General features: G+C 43.8%; 1 long non-coding RNA gene across 1 annotated transcript; it reads left to right on the forward strand.

Annotated features, from left to right (window-relative positions):
* The first annotated feature begins 8,767 nt into the window (after positions 1–8,767).
* On the forward strand, positions 8,768–18,558 carry LOC125942645 (uncharacterized). The gene is made up of 3 exons (XR_007465282.1): positions 8,768–9,088; positions 9,922–10,025; positions 18,144–18,558. It is a non-coding gene; the product is annotated as an uncharacterized LOC125942645 (long non-coding RNA).
* Positions 18,559–23,338: the final 4,780 nt, after the last annotated feature.

Raw genomic sequence — 23,338 nt, forward strand, 5'->3', positions numbered from 1 at the left:
GACACTGTTGTGTCATCCGGTGGTGTTGCTATTATAGTTGACAGAGGTGTTGCCTGTCGGGAAATAAAACTTCGTACGCCCCTGGAGGCAGTTGCTATCCAAGGGGTGCTGTTTGACAAGCTAGTCACTATCAGTTCTATATACATCCCTCCAAGTTATCAAATTAATAAAACCGAATTTCAAAACTACATAGATGAACTTCCGGCTCCATACATAGTTGTCGGAGATTTAAACGCACATAACTCATTGTGGGGAGACTCTCGTTGCGATGCGAGAGGTCGCCTAATCGAAAACTTTCTCTTTTCCTCAGGAGCATGTATACTTAACAAGAAAGAGCCAACATACTACAGCGTGGCGCATAATACATACTCCTCCATAGATTTAACTATAGCATCGAGCACACTAATGCCGTACCTAGAGTGGTCCGTTCTCAAGAACCCTTTTGGGAGCGACCACTTCCCTATTATATTAAACTTAACAAAACAAGATATATGCTCACCACACATTCCCCGATGGAAGGTTGACACGGGTAACTGGGAACTTTTCCGGGAACTTACATATCTAACCACGGATGATATTTCCTCCTTTAATATAGAAGACGCTGTGGCCTATATAACTGCCTTTATAATTGACGCTGCCACGAAATGCATCCGTCAAACTAACGGACTTGCGAATAAACGTCGCATTCCGTGGTGGAATGAAGAATGTAAACAAGCCCGGAAAAATCAAAACAAGGCTTGGGTACGACTTCGCGACTCACCAACTGCCGAAAACTTGATTACTTTCAAACAAATAAAGTCCCAGGGTAGAAGAACGCGTCGACGAGCTAAAAGGGAGAGTTGGGAAAAGTACATCTCCGGTATAAATTCTTATACTGATGAGACAAAAGTGTGGAATAGAGTAAATAAATTAAAAGGCCGGGAGGTACACCCACTCCCCTTAGTCAGTACCCAAGGTGAGAGCCTGGAAGACCAGGCAGACTGTCTGGGCGAACACTTCGAACATGTATCCAGTGCGTCCCATTACACAAAAACATTTCTGAGGATCAAAGAACGCGAAGAGCGCCAGCCCCTTAAACGTAAAGAATCATCGAGTGAGGCCTACAACAATCCATTTACTTTAACTGAACTGAAAGCATCCCTCGCTTGCTGCAATAACTCGGCGCCAGGTGGTGATCGTGTCATATATGAAATGATTAAGCACCTGAATCCTGAAGCGCTGAAAACACTCCTGTATCTTTTCAATGTCATGTGGGCGCATGGATATATCCCGTCTTCGTGGAAGGAAGCTATAGTCATTCCCGTGCTTAAACAAGGCAAAGACCCGTCCCTAGCCAGCAGCTACAGGCCAATAGCGCTAACAAGCTGTTTGTGCAAACTATTTGAAAAAATGATCAACAGGCGCTTAATCTGTTTCCTTGAAAATAACAAATTACTAGACCCCTTCCAATGTGGTTTCAGGGAAGGTATGTCCACAACAGACCACCTTGTTCGCATTGAGTCTTATATTAGGGATGCTTTTATACATAAGCAGTTCTGCCTCTCAGTGTTCCTCGACCTAGAAAAAGCTTACGACACGACATGGCGCTACGGCATTCTCCGAGATCTCTCTGCGATGGGTGTCCGTGGCAACATGTTAAACTCAATCGAAAGTTACCTATCGAATCGCACATTCCGCGTAAGAGTGGGTAACGCTCTTTCTAAGTCATTCACCCAAGAGACCGGTGTGCCACAAGGGGGCGTGCTTAGTTGCACACTATTTATCGTAAAAATGAGTTCCCTGCACACAGTCATCCCACGCACTATGTTTTATTCTGTTTATGTCGACGATGTGCAGATAGCCTTCAAGTCATGCAATATTGCCATCTGCGAACGACAAGTGCAGCTTGTAATAAACAAATTGTCCAAATGGGCAGATGAAAATGGTTTTAAGGTAAATCCCCAGAAGAGCACTTGCGTACTCTTTACTAACAAGAGAGGCGTAACGCCAGTCCCAAGTATTGCAATCAAAGGAGATGCGCTCTCTGTGAGCAGCGAGCATAAGTTTCTAGGCATTGTTTTAGATTCGAAGCTTACATTTATTCCTCATATTAAGTATCTGAGGGCAAAATGCCTGAAGACAATGAACCTTTTAAAGCTTCTGTCGCGTACGACTTGGGGCAGTGATCGAAAGTGTCTGCTGAACCTCTATAAAAGTCTTGTCCGCTCACGCCTCGATTACGGAGCTATAGTGTATAATTCCGCAACGCCAGCTGCATTAAAAATACTAGACCCCGTTCACCATCTGGGTATCCGCCTTGCGACCGGTGCTTTCAGGACAAGTCCAATCCAGAGCCTCTACGTAGAATCGAATCAGTGGTCGCTTCATCTGCAGCGGTCATACAGCAGTTTTACATATTTTCTGAAAGTACAAGCAAACATTGAACATCCTTCTTATTCAACAATAAACGATGTGACCGCTGCCACACTCTTCCGTAACCGACCTGCAGCGAGAAAGCCGTTCTCTTTGCGTGTGAGGAACCTCAGTGAGGAAATGGGTGTTCCGCTGCTTGAACAATGTCCTATGGCTCCAGCGAAACTATTGCCACCGTGGCACTGGCAACTCATAGAGTGTGACACATCGTTCATAGAGGTCACTAAACACGCGCCAGAGGCACACATTAAAATGCATTTCTTAGAACTCCAATCTAAATACTCGTGTACACAGTTTTACACAGATGCTTCCAAGTCACATGCCAGGGTATCTTATGCAGCCGTCGGCCCATCCTTTTCGGAATCCGGTGTACTCCACCCGGAAACGAGTATCTTTACCGCTGAGGCCTATGCACTATTGTCGGCTGTGAATCATATAAGGGCATCAAAACTTCAAAAAGCAGTTATATTTACAGACTCCCTAAGCGTGGTGAAAGCTCTGATGTCACTCTGCAAAAACAAAAATCCTGTACTTACTGAGCTCTATTCCAGTTTATGCAGAGCATATATATCTAACCAGCATGTGACTGTATGCTGGGTGCCTGGCCATAGAGGCATTGAGGGTAATGTGCTTGCAGACAAGTTGGCCACATCAACTACATCGCAAGCTATTAATCCTGCGGCTACTATTCCTCCCGCAGATTTGAAGCCTTTTCTGCGAAGAAAACTGCGAGACCACTGGCAGCGCTTGTGGGACGCTGAAAGAAATAATAAGCTTCACTTGATAAAACCACAGTTAGGTTTCTGGCCACCCGTAATGAAAACACGACGAACTGATGTCCTGTTCTGTCGTCTAAGAATAGGACATACATATGGCACCCACAATTTTCTGCTTACTGGTGATGAACCACCAACCTGTGGTAGATGTGGTGAGAGGCTGACCGTCCTCCATGTCCTCGTGGAGTGCCGGGAAGCCGAAGCCGAGAGAAGGAAACATTTTCCGGTAGCATACCGCTACAATATCCCTCTACATCCCATGCTATTTATTGGTGAAGAACCACTTTTTAATGCCAAAGCAGTCCTCGATTTTTTGAATGATGTTGTGCTACATGTTATTAGCCCAATAAGTTCGTAGCACATCCTCTCTCCAGAGGATGTTGCTGTGATAATTTTTTATAGCACATGCCTCCAGGCCCTTGTGGTTCAAGGGCTCTGTTTAGGTAGTAGTGCTTCTTGCCAATTACTGTATCTTAAATATTTTAAATATATTATTCTTCTTTCTCAATGCATTCCTCATTTCATAGTACACATCATTAGTCATTGCCATGATTTTAGTACATATATATTTTACGCACTTTACAGCGATTATTTTAGGCCCTTTTACAGCCACGCTTCATCTACTTCTCAGAATTCATCGCTCCACTGCACACTCACAAACACTGGCATGGCGCTCTTTGGCCATAACTGGCCCTTGCGCCACAAAACACCACACATCATCAAGGTATCTAGGATAGCTTAGGAGCAACCACTCATTTTAGCTGAGCTGCAACGTGCTTGAGGTGGGCAACATTACCTACATAGTTCAAGAACTGATTTCCATGTCCACCAAAGCGGTAAAAAATGCTCCAGAAGGGGGAATCAATTGTCCGAATCGTTCCGTTAATTTAGTTACCAATTTGGAAATGAGCTCATGAACACTGTTGTAGAATTTGATTATGTATGAAGAGCCTACATTATTTGTGCCAACGTGCAGCTTATGAGGGGCATGAATGTTATACCTGCAGTGTCATTTTATTGAGTGCGACGTGCCAAAGAAAAAGTAAACTTTCTCCCTGTCCATTTCAAAAAACAGATTTTTCTAGTGCCAGATTAAGTTGTTCAAATAACTGAACGCTGCTACTGTCCAGATCGCAAATAAGCGCCTTGACAAACAGCTCGTTTTGCCTGAACTGTTCAGTCAAGGCAAGCAAGAGCTGCTTCATGTTTTCTGCCTGTAGCTTGGTTCGGGCCACTGCAAACACCGAGGGTTGCCCCCGGGGCTTTGAGGTTAATTCCTGAGAGGAGGGCCACAAATTTCGTGTTTGCCACTTCCGCAGTTCTCCCCCTCCCATTCTCAGAATAGCCAATGACCCCATCTTCTTACTGTCGTGCTGCAAGTTTGTCCGTAGCGACATCTCAACGAATATTTTAAGGCAAGCACGATTTTTTTCAGGCCAGTCTTTTGTTGTGGTATTCAGTGCATCAGTAACATCAGTTATAATTCCGGGGGCGATTAAAACTTTCGATAGCTTTCGGAGTGATCCGGAAGTTGTCAAAGCAAGGAAGTTAGACATGTGGCAGTAAGCTCTGGGGTTGCGAAAATACAGACCGAGGACAAACTTTCGTATCTGTTCCAGCCACCTCCTTCCCTTCATCTTCCTGCCCTGTTGTTGAACTTGGCCGTGCAAAAGTTGGTCAAAACCCGGCGTCACCAGCAACCAAATTGTCTACAAGCAGCCCTCTTGGTCATTTTGGGGTTCTTCGCGACCCTTGATAATGCCTCACGCAGCCTGAGGTTGTCGGCCTTGTCCACTGACTGCGTTTTAGACACCCTGGCTGACTTCTTTCGTTGCCGGCTCGCAGGCGCAGAACACTAAATGTGTACCTGTGCACAACATAGCACGCAAAATGTTTATTGGTTCCTACGGAGAAAATTTTGTTCCTGTCCATAATTCATTAAAGTGCGATGAAAAAAGGGACCGAGACACTCTTTCTACAACTGCAAATGAAAGCTCTTAAATCACAAATACCTGCACATTCCCTTTATCTGAACTACCCGCCGTGGTTGCTCAGTGGCTATGGTGTTGGGCTGCTGAGCACGAGGTCGCGGGATCAAATCCCGGCCATGCATGGCGGCCGCATTTCGATGGGGGCGAAATGCAAAAACACCCGTGTACTTAGATTTAGGTGCACGTTAAATAACCACATGTAGTTGGTCCAAATTATTCCGGAGTCCCCCACTGCGGCGTGCCTCACAATGAGATCGCGGTTTTGGTGCGTAAAACCCCCCGTTTTAATTTTTAATCTTAACTAGTCTAAACGAAATAACACCGTCTTACCTGTCTTACGAGACATATGTGTATTTTTTGGCAAGGAATTATAAACATGTTCTGGCTGCTGACGCTTATTGCATTTTCATATACTCACTACCACAGGACTCCTTGTTCCGAAAATATAAAATGCAACTTAGCTACTTTGAGATATAAAATTGTGTACACAAGGGAGCTGAACATACCATTTTGCTGCCAAGATCGCCCAGGTGGTGGTGTTGTCGTGCGGCACGATCTGTTGTCGGTACCTACAAGAAAACAGAAGCGTTATGGACGCGGCACCCTTGTTACCTGCAAGAGTGGGTGTTTACTATTGCGAAGTTCTTATCGGTCATTTTTTTTGACAACATTATAAGTCAGAGAGCGTGGTTAGTATTTAAACCAAGATATGGCAACCCTTTCCATGAAAACTTGTAGTGTGGGACTTCTATTTTGTCAAGGTAACGCGCAGCGCGTTGGTTAATATTTCACTAAGGAAGAAATACAAAGGGCATCAACAGCCGTAATTTCTACCAAGATGCAGCTGTTTTGAGCCTTATACTTAGCAGCTGCATTTTGGTGGTTTCAGGGTGGTTTTAGCACGTCATTGAAATGAGAGGTACGTGAAAAAGACTGCTGGTTTCCTTTGTAAAGAGAAAAAAGCAATGGCTGACTTGAACAGGACGTGGAGAGCGTGAGGGAGTTAGGTCAGCCGGACCTGACTCTGCACCTGGACCTCAAGGCGCACGGACCCGCAGGGCACATAGCTCAGCAGTACAAGGCCTAAGGACGGGGCTACCGCATCCTTAGGACTACACTGTTTGATGTCGTTAACGAGAAACAAAGAAATGCTTGTTTCGAAAGACGTACCCTGCCAGCAAAATGTTTTACCAAAAAACGGTAAATATGCGCCGCACACCGCTAGGTTCCTTATCAGAAAAATTAACAATGGGTTTTATACATAACGACAAACTTCTTTTATTGTGCATACAAAAAAACCTATAGCGTTTCATTGTTAAACTTTGAAGGTACCCAACTCCTATGTAGTATTGAAATCTTAGGCTGATCTATTCTGTACAAAGGACGTATTCTCGGACGATAGCTTTCGGCGATATAACTTTCAGTGCGCTTATGGGCTGATTGAGCACTGCGTCACGCGAAGAAGATACTATCGCCGAAATTGACCGTCCAAGAAAACGTCCACAAGTGAAAATAATTGCATCATTAGTACTGACACCAGCTTTCATGGGGATGTGTGTGTCTATGGCATGAAATTCCAGAAATTCAACTTTAGAGCTACTCTTCGCTGTGCACTTTATGCTGGTATATTTGTCAAAATGGTTCGACATAATTATACAGTACATTTATTATGGTCTTGCACATGCTGCAAACGACTCATCATAAAATTTCGCTGTCATTTAAGAGCTCTTGTATGCACTACGACTTAGATGCACGTACTTTGTATGCAGCCCGTAGTCATCCTCAAAGATCTCGTCGCTCATACGACTACAGTACATACACATCACACGCTATCTCATGCACCTCATACGTAATTTGGTTAGGTCTGCGCAGCACATCACGCACATCTCGTGCATGTTTTATGCATTCTCATAGCACATCGCATACCTCCCGTACACTTCGCAAAGTCTGCGTCCCAAGTAACACAGAACGTAGCGTAAACGTTGCCTGATTGTAACAAATGTCAGGCAACGTTAAACAGCCAACCTCAACGTTGAATGTACGTTGCCAGCTGTAAGTTCAAGTGATGTCACAAATAAATGTCACAGCAACGTCCCGACACCCACGTTGTGTCAACGTTGCATGTCAACATCAATTTAACGTATAAATGGTATCAATGTAGCAACGTTTCAAAACAGCACGTTCCCTGAACGTTGCCGGATGTCACCAATATTGACATTAATGTGATGCCAGGCTGCTGTAGCATTTCGCATGTATACGTTCATGCAACTATAAGATATTTTCATTTTCAACTGAACATTCATTTTATCATACAGTGAGGTATGGAGCTGTATAGTGGTTATGCAGTAATTAATATATTCTAAGGAACACCATGTTAAATTATGTTTATTATGCTATTATGTTAGTAGAAGCATTCACATGGAAAAATGCTAATTGTTGCAACGGTTCACCTAGAGTAGACAAAGTTACGCATAAAAGTATTCCCTTCTTCCACACCAAATGCACAAGACTTTGTGGCTGCTTGCACGCCACATGCCCCTAAAAGTGGGAACATTAAGCAAGGGCCATCATGAATAGGCACAAGCCCCATGATACGAGCTGCATAAAAATGACGAACACATCCACACTGCACAGTGGATACACACAGATCATATCTACTTGTCCATATGAAAAAACAGTGCATTTTTTTCAGTTCACGTATGGTTTACATCATAGAAACGGCACTAGAGCAAAGGACTATAAGCCACCAATACGGCTGCAAACACATCGTACACCAGCGCACATTTGTTTCACACACCACACAGGACACATGCACGCTGCAGACATGTTTTTTTAGGAGGAATTTTCGCGAGCCGCACGATAAACTCAGAAGGTACGGACGACAGGAGCAAAACCCGCGCACATTTAACACACCGACACGAAAGGAAATGCGGACGATACGGGTGTAACCTGCGCCACACGAGCTATCAACCCTCGTGGATTTGATCCTTTCCGACTGAAACAGTCACAACGCGCACGGAAACATCGAACACTGCACATCTGTACCTCCGATATCGTGTCAACAATTCCTGAGGCTACAATTCATGTTGACGACATCAGAAAGTTATTTAAAACTAAGTGACGGCGTAGGAAAAGTAGGCAGCATCGCTAAGCGTCGTGGATTGGCTTGGAGACAGCTTCGAGACAGCCCAAACCGTTCAAATCACGCCACAGCGACGGCTTGATAAGGATAACGTTAGCTAATCTCGAAGGCCATCCTTATGCTGACTGCAGACGGCGGAAGCAATGCAAAGGTAAAATACGTTATAAAATTTCTTTCTACGCTAAACTAAAGTGTAAAATATAGATTGTTCTACGGTTATTTTGTCTCGCAACATCTATACGTAGTTGTGTGTAACCCGGCACAAAGTTTTAGTATGTGAGTGTACTGGTTAATATTTTTGTCATCACAGAGGCCAGAACAGTCTCACAAGCACGGTGGAATCTTCTTCCACCGTGCTCACAAGTATGCAGGTAGCGCTATTGTTTTTCCTCCGTGTTCTGTGATGGCGGTCGTATGTGCGGGGTGCTACGAGCGTCGCGTTTGCTTGAACGTGTGTTTTTGTGTTCGCTGTTATGAAGTGGGTCGCAGTTAGCGTGCACAGAAGTGCCTGAAGATAGCTTGTGTCATGCTGCAAACTCGCCGTATGCGTGGCGCGCCAGGCAAATGTGGCCCAACGATTTTATGCCGTGGAGTGCGCTCCCTCTGTTCACGTTGTGGAAAGTTGGGTGGACGTCGCAAAGAAAGAATGTGTATTAGCGCGCCTCAGCTCGTCCACTACGCCGCGGCCTGTATGCGGGGAGTAACATCGTCGACGCAGCACCGGCAACTTGGAGAGCGCTTCGCGACCGCTTCGTACCATTCAAAAGGTAAGTAATCGTGCTGGCTAATTACACTCGTGTTGTGATCTTCTTGTGTGTGCATAGCGTGCGCGAGCGTATGAAATAGAAGTCCCGCGACAACAGTGATACCTGTGCTGATGCTTGCTGAACGCGGGTTGTCAGCACTTAGTTACGCAAGTTTATTGCATCGATGCGAAATTGAAAATCTTGATAAGCGTTTTCTTCCGATGAGAAATATAACGTTCGAAAATAATCGTGTTCATCATGTGCGTGCTGCGCGTGAGCTCCCGCTTTTCTGCTGAAGTTGCATAATAAAGACTCATTCGCATCTTCACCTATTCTTATTTCAATGACGTTTCCTTGCTTACATGGCAAGGAAACTTGTTTCATATCTACTTGTCCAAGGAAACTTGTTTCCTTGCCATGTTTCCTTGCCTCGACGTTGTAAATAATATTTGCTTACGAAGTTTTCGGTTTACGACAGTTTTAGAGAAAAAAATTAAGAAATCACAACGTGCGACTAGTCCAACTTTTTAAGACAAGATGTTTTGACATACCTTATACGTAACTAAACATGACAGGGGGAAGTTAAACTAAGTCATGAAAAAAAATGAATTGTTTTGTAACCAAACATTTCTTTGCTATGTGCTGCTGCGTGTCAATAATTTTACTGTGATGAAAGGGTCCCCATTATCAAGACATTCATCAGTGACTTCTATTTAGTGCTCTGTTACCACCCTGCTGTAATGCAAACATTGTTTTGTGACTATATTTACATGCTCCATGCATGTGTAGACAATTTGACAGCTTTATAAAGCTATGTGCCACTGCTATAAGTTAACACAGAACTTATTTTATAGTGGCGAGGCTGTGACTCATAACAGTGCCCACATAACAGAGGAGCCACAAGACCCCTTGGCTATGCCTGCCGTAGTGCAACGTGTAATCTGGATGGTCGGGTCAGGTATGTATGTAGTGTACGTGTTCCAAACAGTAGCATATCGGTATCATTCGTGGATAAGTTAATCGACACTAGTAAACACAGCTTACTAAATAGGCCAAATAATTATGCAACTTGCTGTTTGTGTTCATAGCTGTTATGCACACCTTATTGTGTTCTATATATAAGTAGACCTAAGGTGTCCTGATGTTAAGTATTTTTTCTTGCATCAATCGCTTGGCTGCAAGTGACATTTTAATTTTGCTTAGTACACACTCTATTTATCACTTTTTATTTTGGTTTTCTTGTTTTGAAACTGTTTCCTATGCTGTAGGGTTTTATTTCCGAATTTTTAGTGTTTACACTACACTCTTGTGCAGCTTCTGCGCATATAAGAATTGTAATGGGCCAAATATGTCATAGGTGTAAGCACACAGTGTGCTTACCATTGTTTAACATTCATATTCACGATTATTTCTGTCTTGTTCCAAGAATAACTGCCACTGGCAAATACACATTTGATGAGCTCAAACTTCTTGAAATGATACATTAAGGCCAGTATTCACTATGCTGCAGTTACTACAGTTCTGAAGTGTTTTCTAGTAAGCTTGCTTTTTCTCTCCCATTTTTTAATATTCTTGGCAAGCTATCCCCATTCATGCAAGTGGGCATTGTAGCACTTGCGAGTCTGTGTCCAGTTACATTATTTTTCTTTTTTTTTCAAGTCAATACAGCATAGAACACATAGCTAACTGGTATAGGTAGTTCATTGTATTGATGGTTAATTATTAAAAAAGCACACTATTTCGCACATGTCTGCTTGCTCTTGCCATGTTTGCTGGTTATTGCAATGTTGCTCGTCAAATGAATTTGATTTCAGCTACACCATACAGAACATTCTGATTGGCTTTAGTGTAATTTTAAAAGTGACAATCAACCAACAAGCCCTAATTCTACAGCTGTCAAGAAGTTTTTCTAATACTTTGGGGTCCCTTTCCATATTTTATGTTTCATCCTGTGTATTTGGTCAGCACAGTGAGCAGTCGGTCTATTCATTCTGCTTGGCGCTGCTCAGGTCAGAATATGTTCAACCTGCAAGTCCAAATTATAATATGTGTAAGACTTCGTTTACTGGGTGGATCAATTGAACGCATTATATCTAATTCTAAGAGTATTTTTGTCAAAAATACCAGTGTCTAGAACAAGCATCATATGCACTGCAATTCTTATAGTTTTAAGTTAGGTAGGCAAATATCTATAGGTATGTATACTTGTCCATATACTTTCTACATATTTGCTAGTGTTTTAGCTGCACAAAACAGCCTATGTTGTCACTACTCTCAAGTCAAATTTATGGTTGATGCGCCGCTTGTTTTTGTTGTGCACTTACACTTCTGTGGTGTCTTAAGCACTGTAGATGCCCGACAGCTGAAGTATTGCAGCAGTAGACAGCTTTAGTTTAGCGTACGCTATGTCAGTGCGTACGCTATAAAATAGCGGGTCATCATTGCGCATGTGCAGAACGCTATACGACCGATAGCGTATGCGCGCTATTTCTCAGATTTAACATTACCGTCTGTGCGTGGTTTGAGTAGTTTACGTTAAACATGGCGGCGGTCCCCGCTGCCCGCTTCGAATTGAATTTGGCGTGGCTTTTGCAGAATTCGCTTCGTTCGTAGCAAATGACTGCGTAAACAGCTTTCGCTTACCCTCAGGCCGCTTTGACAACAGTGTAATATGGTTAACCTTGTGGAGTTTTCGAGATCGCTTCTCGTTTCGAACGACGCGAAGCCTAACGAGGGAAACCGAGATATGTCAGCGCCACCTGTCAGTGAAGTCGAGAGATAGGTGCGACGATGGCATATGGCCTCTGAGATCGGAAGATCTCGCAGGCCAACTAAAACTGTAATAAACGTGTGCTGTTTAGCGTACGCTGTACTATAGCGTATAGGCCTACGCCATTAGTTGCATATGCTATACTAAAACTGTCTGGTGTCGAAGCTAACTGGCACTTACTATTGCTACAGTATGCCAACAGATACCTATCACCGTATTTGTGCATTTTCTGAGAACCAGCCGTGTTTGCTAGGTGAAATTTGTATTGTACTTATGAGTTTGCCGGTCAGTTCATGTAACTTTTCTGGATAGAACTTACATGGGGAGGAAAAGGGTACCATACAACAGGACTGCTGCTAACTGACCATTTATTTTGATGGAAGGATTAAAAATAGCAACACTGGATGTGTGCCTATGTTGTGCCGCAATTTCTTTCAGAGGGAAGGCGTAAGTTGTAATATAAAGGCATAAAATCACAATAAGTGGTATTTGTGTAAAAAGGAAAGTAAATATGCGCAGACTAACTTCAATCACTTGTCATCTAGAAAGGACGCCTTTTATTTCATGATTTGATCATGGGGTCTGGCTCGCATGTCTTGTCTATGTGGTATGCCTCACTGATCGCGTGTCAATTTTTCACCGTAGGTGAAAACAGATGATCTTAATCCAGCCTGAAGTCCTATCGCAGCAATGCACGGCCAAACTGGACGAGCATGCTGGTCTTTTGAGTGAAATATGGGAATTTGTTTGGCACATTTAGTTACCGGCCAGTAGGCTCTGTGTACATTTGACCAGGTGTGAAAGGAATACAGTACACTGCCTCTCATACACACTAGACAAATTTGGTGGTATCTTTAACCAAGCAAACCTCCCTTGCCTGCTCGCCTTTCTCAATTCACTTGTGGACTGTCGTGCATATCCTGCCTACTTTATTTTTCGCTGGAAATGTGCGTGCATAGCAGTCCACATGAGAATTGAGGCTTGCTGAGTTAAAGATGCAACCCAATTTGTCTTGTGTTCGTCAGGGGTAGCATAGTCTGTCCCTTTGATCATGTATATATTCGGTCAAATGTACATGGGGCAGACTGGCTGGTGCCTCAACATGTGCGCAGGAGAGCACCATAATTCACTCAAGGGAGAAATATGTTCGTTCCACTTGACGATGCACTGACACGACTGGTGCTGCGCGCCAGATTTCGATTGTTCATCTATGACAACCAGTTGACCATCAAAATCAGTGACGAATACCACATTAAGGAAATGGGACATGTGTCAGTTGTAGAGATACAAGCTGTATTTTGGCTATCACTAATTGCTGAGAGGGTGATTAGAGACAGTTACTAGGAGAGCTCTTCATCTGGTTGGCTGGCACAAACTGTACCTGTTTCTGCACTGCAAAAAGCTGAAAGACTCTACTTGGGCTCACTGAAACTGCTCTTTAAAATAAATTTGAAACAGGGTAAGCTATATAATTTTGTGTGCAGCCCCTACACTAATGCCACTGGACGTACCTGCCATTTCCGGTTACATTTATCGCACGGTTAGACATACTTCTTTTTGCTACCAGCACTTATTGACATAAAACCGATGGCCTATTGCACAAGCAATAAAAGCACATCAAACTGCTTGGAGTGATGTCCAATTTAGGTAGGTTCATGTAAACAAAGCAAATTAATTGCCTTAATAAGAAAGTTGTGCAGACTGGGTGGGAATAGAACCTGGAGTGTGAAAGGAGCACGCTTCCCTTATGCCACGGCAGCTCTTTGGTTCTGGATGACTTAAGGTGTGCCTAGTGCGTGTCACACTGTGCACGTCACATTGCAGCCATTTGGTTGACTAAAGGTGCTTTCACGTTCCCACACGTAAGCAGTCTTAAAATGTATCTCTGCCATCTTTTATTGCAGGTACACCTAGGAAATGTTGTATACATTGGTAACGATAACTGGGGCCTGCTCCAGTGCCATGGCCGGGACTCCTGTTCTGCAAAGAACTGGCATAAATGATGTGGGGAGCCCTGGCGCTCGGCGTAGGAGCGTCACAGGGGCTCCTTGTCGGTGCTTGAAGGACGGAAATGCTGTTGAGAAGCCGACATTGAGCCCCGATAAATTGGAAGCTGTGGGTAGTAAGTATCATTCACATTCTTTCAAGTTTGTTTTTGTAATGTTTTGACAATACATGTATTGCACCGAAATGATTAACTTTTCAGATGCATTTGATGCATATCTTTCGAAATGTGGTGCCCCTGAGGAGAAAAAATCTTCTCATGCTTGGTTTTGGCCGAGCGGTTCAATCGAGTGACAAAGTTTTTCGCGTTTAGGTAGCCCAAGAAACACTATCGTCTTTAAAAAGAAAGAAAAGCAGAATTAACAAACCAGCTTATTTGTGGCTACGCATGAGTTGCATTTCTTTGTTTAAAAGTGCCTGCGAAGGGGCGCTAACGTACTTATCAGGTCCAGAATTTTTCATTAACACCGCTTCCAAAAGCTCGCGTTCTAATTTGGTTTTTCCACGGCCAGAACTTCCGTATTCGTCATCTGCGGATAGCAACTGCACCTTTTGCAGTTTAGAGCAATATTCAACCCTTCTCCCGATATGCAACACCTGTAGCGTTGTCGTAGCCGGTCGTTCAGGAACTGGCTGGTCTGTCCCAAGTAAACATGACCACAGTGGCGCGTGGATCACACTTATGCTTGTGTTTTGATGCACAAATCCTTTCCTGACTACCCGTGATGCGTTTGCACAGTTGTGCCAACCTGCATGACGCAGAGAACACAAGATCCACTCCATACTTCCCTGCGACTTTCCTTAAGTTGTGCGAAACCTTGTGCACATATGGCACAACTGCGAATAAACACCTCTTCTGCGGGGTACCTACAACGTTTAACGCTGGCTCTATGCTCAGCTGTTTAAGCAGGGTTTCTCCAACCGCATGAAGGAGCAGATGTGGGAAACCGGCCTGCTGTAATGCTCTTGCTGCAGGAAATTTTTTCCAAAAAACGTTCACAGTTGACAGTAACGCTTGTCCCGTCCGTCTCGCCTCACTCTGTCCCGTCTTTCGCGCTTCAACACACTCAAATATTCATCACCAGCGGGTCCAAACTTCCACTCTTCTGACTACAATTGCTGTTCTTGAGGTGAACAAATGAAAAATACACAATTATGTAATCTCAAAAAGACCATAAAAAGTATTTCATCTTTGCACTTCTGGTCTACACACGCCAGTTTCATGTAGCTGCCTCTGCTGTGTGTGGCCTCCAAGATCTGATAGCATTCTGAGGGTTGGTTAATGTATACGTAGCACTGTCAATGCAACTGAGTGTGTTGATGCGCAGTAACAGGTACAGTCGCCTCTGCTAATTGACGTTCGCAGGACCCCAAGAGTTGGTTGAATTATGCGAAAGATGAAATTAACAATGGCAGAATAAAAGCAGGTATTTTAGATCAGCCGAGGTGGTCTGTAATGTTTTCCTGCTTGCTCTTGAAGCACAACTCAGCCGACATGCATCAACATGCGCCGACATGTTAAACACTGCCTCAGTGTTAAACTGTAAGGAAAATTTAGGTTGTGGATATTTTAAAAATAAAAGTAAAGTAAAGGCAAAGCTGCACACCAAGGGATGCAGTAGAGCTGTTTCTTGAATTTCTTGTTTTTCAGACCTTAGCTGCCGCTGCTCACATGAGGGGACACTGAGAGGCTGAATTCACCAAAGCGACATGCTTATGCATTCGAATAAGTGTTTTGTTCCATAGAAATATGTGGTTTCTTGTTTGGACATTGCAGTGCGTTCGAAAGTAAAGTCAAATTAACCAAGGTCAAGTTACTGAGAGTTGACTGTATATATGTGTCATTTTTCGTTGTATTGTTGTGAAGGTAGCCGGAATAAAACGGCCTTTTGCTGTTCTTTTTTCGCTAAGGCGCGCCCCAGCTATGCTCTGATAAAGTACGGGCTTGCCAAGTGGCATCTTTTCAAGAAAAGCTTACGCCATAACATATTGTACTGCTATAGTGAGGAACCACAGAACTAGATCATGGAAGTCTACAAAGCTGAGGACTTGCCGAACTAAGATGCAAGTGTTACAACACCAGTTACCTGCTCGACATGCTACTCAGGCACTTGACTGATGACAAAACATATTTTGGGAGTTTCGCAGGCTATAAAGACATTGTGTAGACATATTTGAAGAACATTAGGACTTAAAAAAAGGACAATACCCAATAACAGCCCACGCGTCACTACAGTCCTTCACTACAGTCGGCACTACAGTCCATGTCTACAGTCTACTTCGGCACTACAGTCCACACGACACTTCACTCCTTGTCTGTCGTACTCTTTTCGTCCCATCCTAGCGCTGTTTGTTCCCGCCCTAATGATGTACCAACCAGCCCAGACCAGCACACTCCGTCTAGGACTTCATACACGAGGCATAGATGGACCATTTTTGTGATTTCTTCCTTTCTCCGCTATTTACCCCATTTCCCTATATAGTCTTTCAAGCCAGTAGTTTCTATGCACGTACAAATTTATCGGTGAATTGCAGTGCAGATGTAGGCAACGACAGAAGAGTCAAGACGAGAGACATGCAGCAACTCTTTAGCAAAAAGCTTTATTTTTGTTGACCTATGTTTATAGCCATCAGTCACTGCATTGCACATGCGCAATTCGCACCGTTAGGAAGAAAGTAAACTCTGTCTGAGAAGTATACAGAAGGTGTGCTGATACACACAGAGCCAAGTCGCGAAATATTTTCAGCCTCAATTATTTACGTGTTAGTTGATCAACGCTTCTGCTGGAAACAGTACACTGAGCAAAAGATGGTTCACAGTCACACGAACTGCAATGACATTCAAGCCTACCGTCACGCACATTTTTCTTGACATTGTATGAGTGTTCTCTCAGCCGGTGATTGATACAGCGTCTCATTTGACCTATATACTGTTTACCACAAGAGGGATACAATAAACCACGTTGCTAACACAGGGGACAAACGGAATTTGGTGTTTTGTTGCATATGTGTGGCGTGCTGCGACATTGCCTTTGATTACACAACTTTAGAATGATATGCAATTTTCTTGATATTGTGAGAGCTTATGAATGCAGGGTATGACGGCCAGTTTTATGTCTGTCAGATGCAGTGACCACATGACCTCTACTCTGAAAAGCGCATGCACCGAGTGGTTGCCATGTGATCACTCCATCTGACAGACTTAAAGTGGCTGTCATACCATACATTCATAAGCTGTCTCACAGTATTGTGAAAACTGCAGATCGTTCCAAAGTTAAAGTTGTCTTCTTTGCACCTCAGAAGCTTATAAAGTTGTGTAATCAAAGGAAATGTTTCAGCGCAGCACACAAGTGTAACAAAAAGCACAAAAATCTGTTCGTCACCTATGTTAGCAACATGAATTGCTGTACCCCTCTTGTGGTAAACAGTACATAGGCCAAACAGGACGCTGTATCAATGACCAGCTGAGAGAACACTCATACAATGTCAAGAAAAACGTGCATGACCGTTGGCTTGCACGCTGTTGCAGTTCGTGTGCCTGTGAACCATTGTTTGCTCGGTGTACTGTTGTCAGCAGAAGCGGTGATCAACTAACACGTCAAATTATTGAAGCTGAAAAGATTGCGCGACTTGGCTCTGTGTGTGTCAGCATCTGTGCACTTATCAGACAGAGTTGACCTTCCTAAGGGTGTGAATTGCACTTGTGCAATGTGATGAGTGACGACTATAAACATGGGTCGCTGACAATAAAGCTTTTTGTTGGAAGTCAGCACACGTCTATTGTCTCGTCTTTTCTGTCGTCAATATCTGTGCTGCAATTCACCAATATGTTGTACCAACAAGTCAAATTTATCCCTTACGCGTTGGAAATTTCATCACGAATGAAATGTGGTTTTGGTACAGTGGTAGAGCATTCACATCATTTGTTAATTTTTGTTTTCTTCCAAGACTGAACTGGATGTAACAAGCAGCCGTGGCATTGCAAGGAAGCTTTATGTTAAAGGAATATATAGATACTAACGTCTTAACTGCTTAGCGCAATAAAGGAAGTTGTGGGTACTGTTTATTGTGCTTTCCTTGCTCTTCTGTCCAAACTTATGGCTATAATGGTTAGGTTTTACTGAAATTTGCTTTTGATGTTTTGCATTATTCTCCTTTGTAAAGTCACTATTGTTTGTTTCACAGTTATGCGAAGCTTAAGTTGTTTGTAAGCATTTTTATAGCCTGTTTTCACAGTAAACATGGCTTACTTCAGTGTTTCAAATAGCACTTTATAGTTTGATGCAATTGATGTCTCTGCAGGTTACCGCATTATTGACTTGGAAACCAGTGAGGTCTGGATGCAAGTGAAGCTACCGAGGGAGGCATGTGTGCATCACTTGTGCTGCTGGCCATCCTCTGCAAAAGTGATGGCTGGCTGTCAGTGCTTGGATGACTTTCTGTTACTCTACGCCTTGGGCTGTGTTGACTACTTCACACTTGCTGCCATGTCTGCAAGCTTAGGCAAAAAGACCGGCTGGATGCTTGGCAGGAGATAGTATCCAACCGCAGTGTTACTGTGTTGTGTTGTACATTACAAAGTGAAGGAGGACAGTATTTGTGCTGTTATTAAGAAGTATAAATTGTGTTCTGCCATTGAATTAAGAGAACTCGACAAAAAGCAAAAAATTTCGAAGTCTGACCTACATGGGAAGGCAAAATATATTGTGTTGTAGTTGTAGCTGTTAGTAGAGTCTTATTATGCGATAGAAGGTCTTGATGTTTAATAGAAAATATATTTAAGTGTGTTATCAGTGTGTTATCAGTTTTTAAGTTACTGTTATATAAGTGTCATTTGTTTGCCAGGGTGATGTAAGCAGACGGTAAATAAATGCATGGTTTGACATTATAACCAGGTTTGTCTATGGCATTCACTATTATTTAAGGTGGACCAATGCATATTCATGGGTGCATATTCAACCACCACATATTCCTCCTGCACAAACAATTCCTACATACTAGCGTTTGTTCTTAGCAGCTGATGTTGGCTATTATGCAATTTCTTGAAAGCACATGCAGCTACCGACACATAATTTTAAGAGCAGTAATTCGGAAGCAAAGACTGATTTTTTCTATGGTCTAAGCTTAAATGTTATGTTTAAGGAAATGAACATTTGTGGAATATATTTACTTTCCTGCTGTGAGAAATTTTATACGAGAACCTCTGCACATTGGACGTGCATGCTGCTTCTCTTGCTGTTACAGCCAAAATGAAAAGTTGTTCTTATGAACCACTTTGCAGCTTTGCATTGTGCACTTTTACTTGCAGTTAGCATCTATATGCTGAGCTATGGACAACAGCAAGACAAGTCAGGCAAACCACCATGTGAAACACTTTAAAGATTCTGGCTTAGGGCGCGTTGGTACTATATATAGTGCAAGACAGATCAGCTGCCTGTACAGCAGTGCTGTCAGCATTACGCGACTGCACCGCAAACCCTTAAATTTATATTTGTTTGACAGATAATGCATTCTAGTAGTTTTCATGTCGTATATGCATGGAAATGTAAACAAGAACTGGTGAAAAACAGCATTCTTTACGTATATAGTGTATCTTACCACAAGGTAAGGTACACAGATATCTTGGTAAGCTACACAAGATATATACGTAAAAACGCTGTTTTTCACTAATTGTTGTTTCACATTTTCATGCATGTGCAACATGAAAACTACTAGAGTAAATTATCTGTCAAGAAAACATGAATTTAGGGGTTTGCTGTGCTGTCAGCCGTGTCATGCTGACAGCACTGCTGTTATGTATGTCTACAAATATTCTGCGATGTCAGTTGAGTGTTGCTTGAACGTCACAAACGTACGTTGCCTGAAAGCTCAAGTGACAAAAGGCAACATCCAAATTACGTTGTCAGGAAGTTCTGTTAACGTTATGTTAACGTCGTGAGTGTGTTGCTCAACGCTGCCACAACGTTACGGCCTAACGTCTGGCGATCAAAAAAGAGGACATTAGGAGCATGTAGGCAACGTTATACACCGACATTTGTGCACATTCAGAGAACGTTACGGCAACATTTTCCGTTACTTGGGGTAGCATATAGCGCATCATTCAGATCTCGCACATTTTCTAGGATGTCTTGCTCTATATACGTAACATATCCTTCACTTCTCATCAATCTGTGCGTTATGAATACATATCGTACATTTTTCGTGCAACTCGCATACAATTTTTTAAATAAGGAACTAACTTGTCAAGTATTAATTCGAAGGTCTGGACCGACCATAGCTGCTTACTTTTGCTTGCCAAACAGCGCAGATCCTCACTCGGCACAACCGCAGACGGTATTCCGGAACGGACGAGCCAAGTTTTTTCGGCTGTCCAGGTAGTCACAATATACTGATTTTGATGGATGGAGAAGAGTCGCTGGTTTCTGCCTCCCATGTGGGCGCATGGCTCAGCTCAGTTACAAGGTAGTCACTGTGCGTAAAAGTGGCTGAGAAAATCCTGTAGCCCCTTCCCACTTTCTCCTTGGGCAGGCCCTCCATATCCTGTCATTTGGCGGACCGAAGCCACGCATGAAATCTAGAGCACCAGTAAAACGAAAAAAAGGATTAATCAGGAAACACTCAATAATTATCCAATGGTTGTGTTGACATAGTGCCACACCAATTTTTTTTGGTTTCAAAATATTATGCGCTATACGAAGCCGCGTCAAATGAACTGCCATGACTTCTGTTGCGCCCGCATAATAAAGTCACAAACAAACAAGTTGCCTAGCAGCTATTCTGTTCTCTATGTGGCCTACTGGTAGAGCACCCGCCTCGACTACGGAAGGTTGTGGGTTCGATTCCCACCACCACTGGGCCCCCACTGGTTCAAATGGGTGCACGCGTACCCTGCCTGGCGTTCGGCTTCCTTCAGGGTTGATACGCTTGGGAAATTGGGCGAGTTGTTTCAAACTTATCACGGCAGCGAAAGTGGGACGGCGGCATAGAGAAAAAGAAGCAGGCAGCATGAGCGCTAATCCTGTATCCTTTAATTCTTTCTTGCCATCCTCCCCATTGCGCTGCCGTAGCAATAAAGTTAACTTTCTACGGTCATGTGAAACGGGTCTAAACTGCGTCAGCAAAAGGCAAGTAAGTTGTTACAACGAAATCTATATGCAGGCTAAATAGCAGCCAGGCCGATTTTTTTTCGTGCACAACCTCGAAAAACAGTATTTTTTTTTCACTCCGGTGCATGTGACGCCTTAGCTACACTAGAATGATGTATCAGAGCAAGAATGAAGAACGGTGCCTCACCTGCCATCTGCAGGTAAACAAGCAAACTTTGGTTGACTGTTTCTGCCAGAGCTTTAAAGCGAAGCTTTCTGTCTCACTGATTCGTCCGTGAGCGCCGGAAACGCACTTCAGGAAAGCCAACTTACAGAATGGAACTATCTGCGCACACGATAGAACAACAGCTGTGCATTATGCGCATACAAAAGAACAAAGGCGCACGACATACGTATCGTAGAACACTACAGTTAACATTCGCAGTTGTACCAATACGAACAATGGGAACTGCAACGCCACGCTACCCAGACCAACTGTATATATCTGCATTGCATTACGCGCGTCATGCAATGCATTCCCGGCCTGTCACCACGGGTAGGCCGCGGATGCAGCGCAGGGTAGAAGGGGCTGCCGTACGCGAACGTAAGCGCGAGCGCGATCGTGCCCGTAAGGCCGATCCCATGTATCGGCAACGGCAGAGCCTCTGACCGTCTACCACAGCGATCACAAGGCAATAATGTGATAGTGTAGAGTCGCCCGTGAATGTGTGAGTGTAATCAACGGTTACATGATCTAAAATAAAGGCTGTGTAACTTAGCGAAATGTGTCTTTATTCAACTTCAACGTTCAAAAATAAAATTCTAAACATGCACTCAAATCACATATGGATCGCGTCGGGTCGCTCAGCATTTCTTGGGTTCGTTGCATGGTCGTTGGCTTTGGACTTTAACTTTGATTCACTTTACATGGAAGAAAGCTTCGCGTTCAACCAAGTGTCTTGAAGAAAGGGGGCTTTGATTTTTTTTGCACCAAAGCAAGCAGCTGACATAATTCTTCCGGGAGTCAGTGCGCTTCTGTCTGGCATCCAGTAGCGCACCTAGGATCTCTGCCAGGGGGGGGGGGGGGTGGACAGCTTGCCAATACCATCTAATTAGCACTAATTTCGGTTTCTTCACGGGAAATTGTCAAAAAATGCGCTTTTTGCGAGTGTGCAGACGATTGCGCGTCTTACATCTTAGTTGTAGTACTGAAATGCGTAAGGAAACAAAAGGGGTTAAACAACAGGGGCGGGTTAAGTTGGCCTCAGGGGGGGGGGGGTTACAACCCCCGAATCCCCCCCCCCCCGTCGTTGCGCCACTGCTGGCATCTTGTCCGCCGCCTCAACTAGGGATAGGGGAAAATTACGTAGTCGCTGTAGCCCCAAAATTACTAGAGCAGCTTCTTAAAGGGGTCCCCATATACCTGGTAGGGAAGCTACCTTAGAAGCCCATGCGTTCGAAACGTGGCGGCTCATCGGCGGTTCATGGGGCTTAGTGCCATCTGTGTGAGGAGGGAACACTTCCGGCGGAAGGAAAAATAATGTGACGCCATATCCGTTAAAAAGAGAAGTGACGTCATTTTGTTCCTAAAGGCACGGAATTTGTTTTCGGAGGCCTGCCATTAGGTTGTATATTCAAATGCTCCGCCATTCGACTTCATGGGCGTTCCGCGCTGAAAGCGCGGAAAGCGATGCAGGAAAAGGTCAGCCGTATATGGGTGTCGAAATCACATCGCTGCACAGAAATACTTTCTTTGGAGGTCGCCGAACGATTTGGTCTTAGAGCACTCGTCCTTTCGTCGGACGCCAAGCCCGTCGGCCAGCGCTGTCGCACGAAAACTAAACAAGTCCCTGGCGGTCGCAACTCACTACTTTTGACTGCACAGGTTAAGAAACAGTGAAACTACCCGCTCACCAAATTCAGACAAACGTCGACAAGCAAAACAACACAACATGTGAGGGGGCGTATTGTAACAGGTGAACTTTAGGAACGCGCCTTACTGCACACTCGAAGAGCTGAATTCCATTGCAAGTGGTAGCGGCGTCGACGCCCGCGGCTATTGATGGGCGCTCTTACGGTGGGCGCTGAAAAAAGGTATTTATTGATAATGATCAAGTAAAATAGAGTCGTGTATCTTTTCTCGCCATGCGTATATAAAATTGATTAGGAATGTCATTTTCATTGAATGAATGTAAGTGTATCTCGCTTTAATTAAAGAACGCTTTTTTCTTTCCCAGTGTTTATTCTCTCCAAACGTAGTCGCGCTTCAATCGCTCCCCCCATAACCACCCTTGCTGATATCGGTGACAATTCGTTCTGAAGCGCTTTTCGCCCGAAGCTTCGCCAGGGGCGTGACCTTCCTATACCTCCCATTGGTTTCTCGTATAGCAGACGCTCAGTTGACGCTAGCGG

The sequence above is a fragment of the Dermacentor silvarum genome, chromosome 1 (assembly GCF_013339745.2).
Source record: "Dermacentor silvarum isolate Dsil-2018 chromosome 1, BIME_Dsil_1.4, whole genome shotgun sequence".
NCBI classification, from domain to species: Eukaryota; Metazoa; Arthropoda; class Arachnida; order Ixodida; family Ixodidae; genus Dermacentor; species Dermacentor silvarum.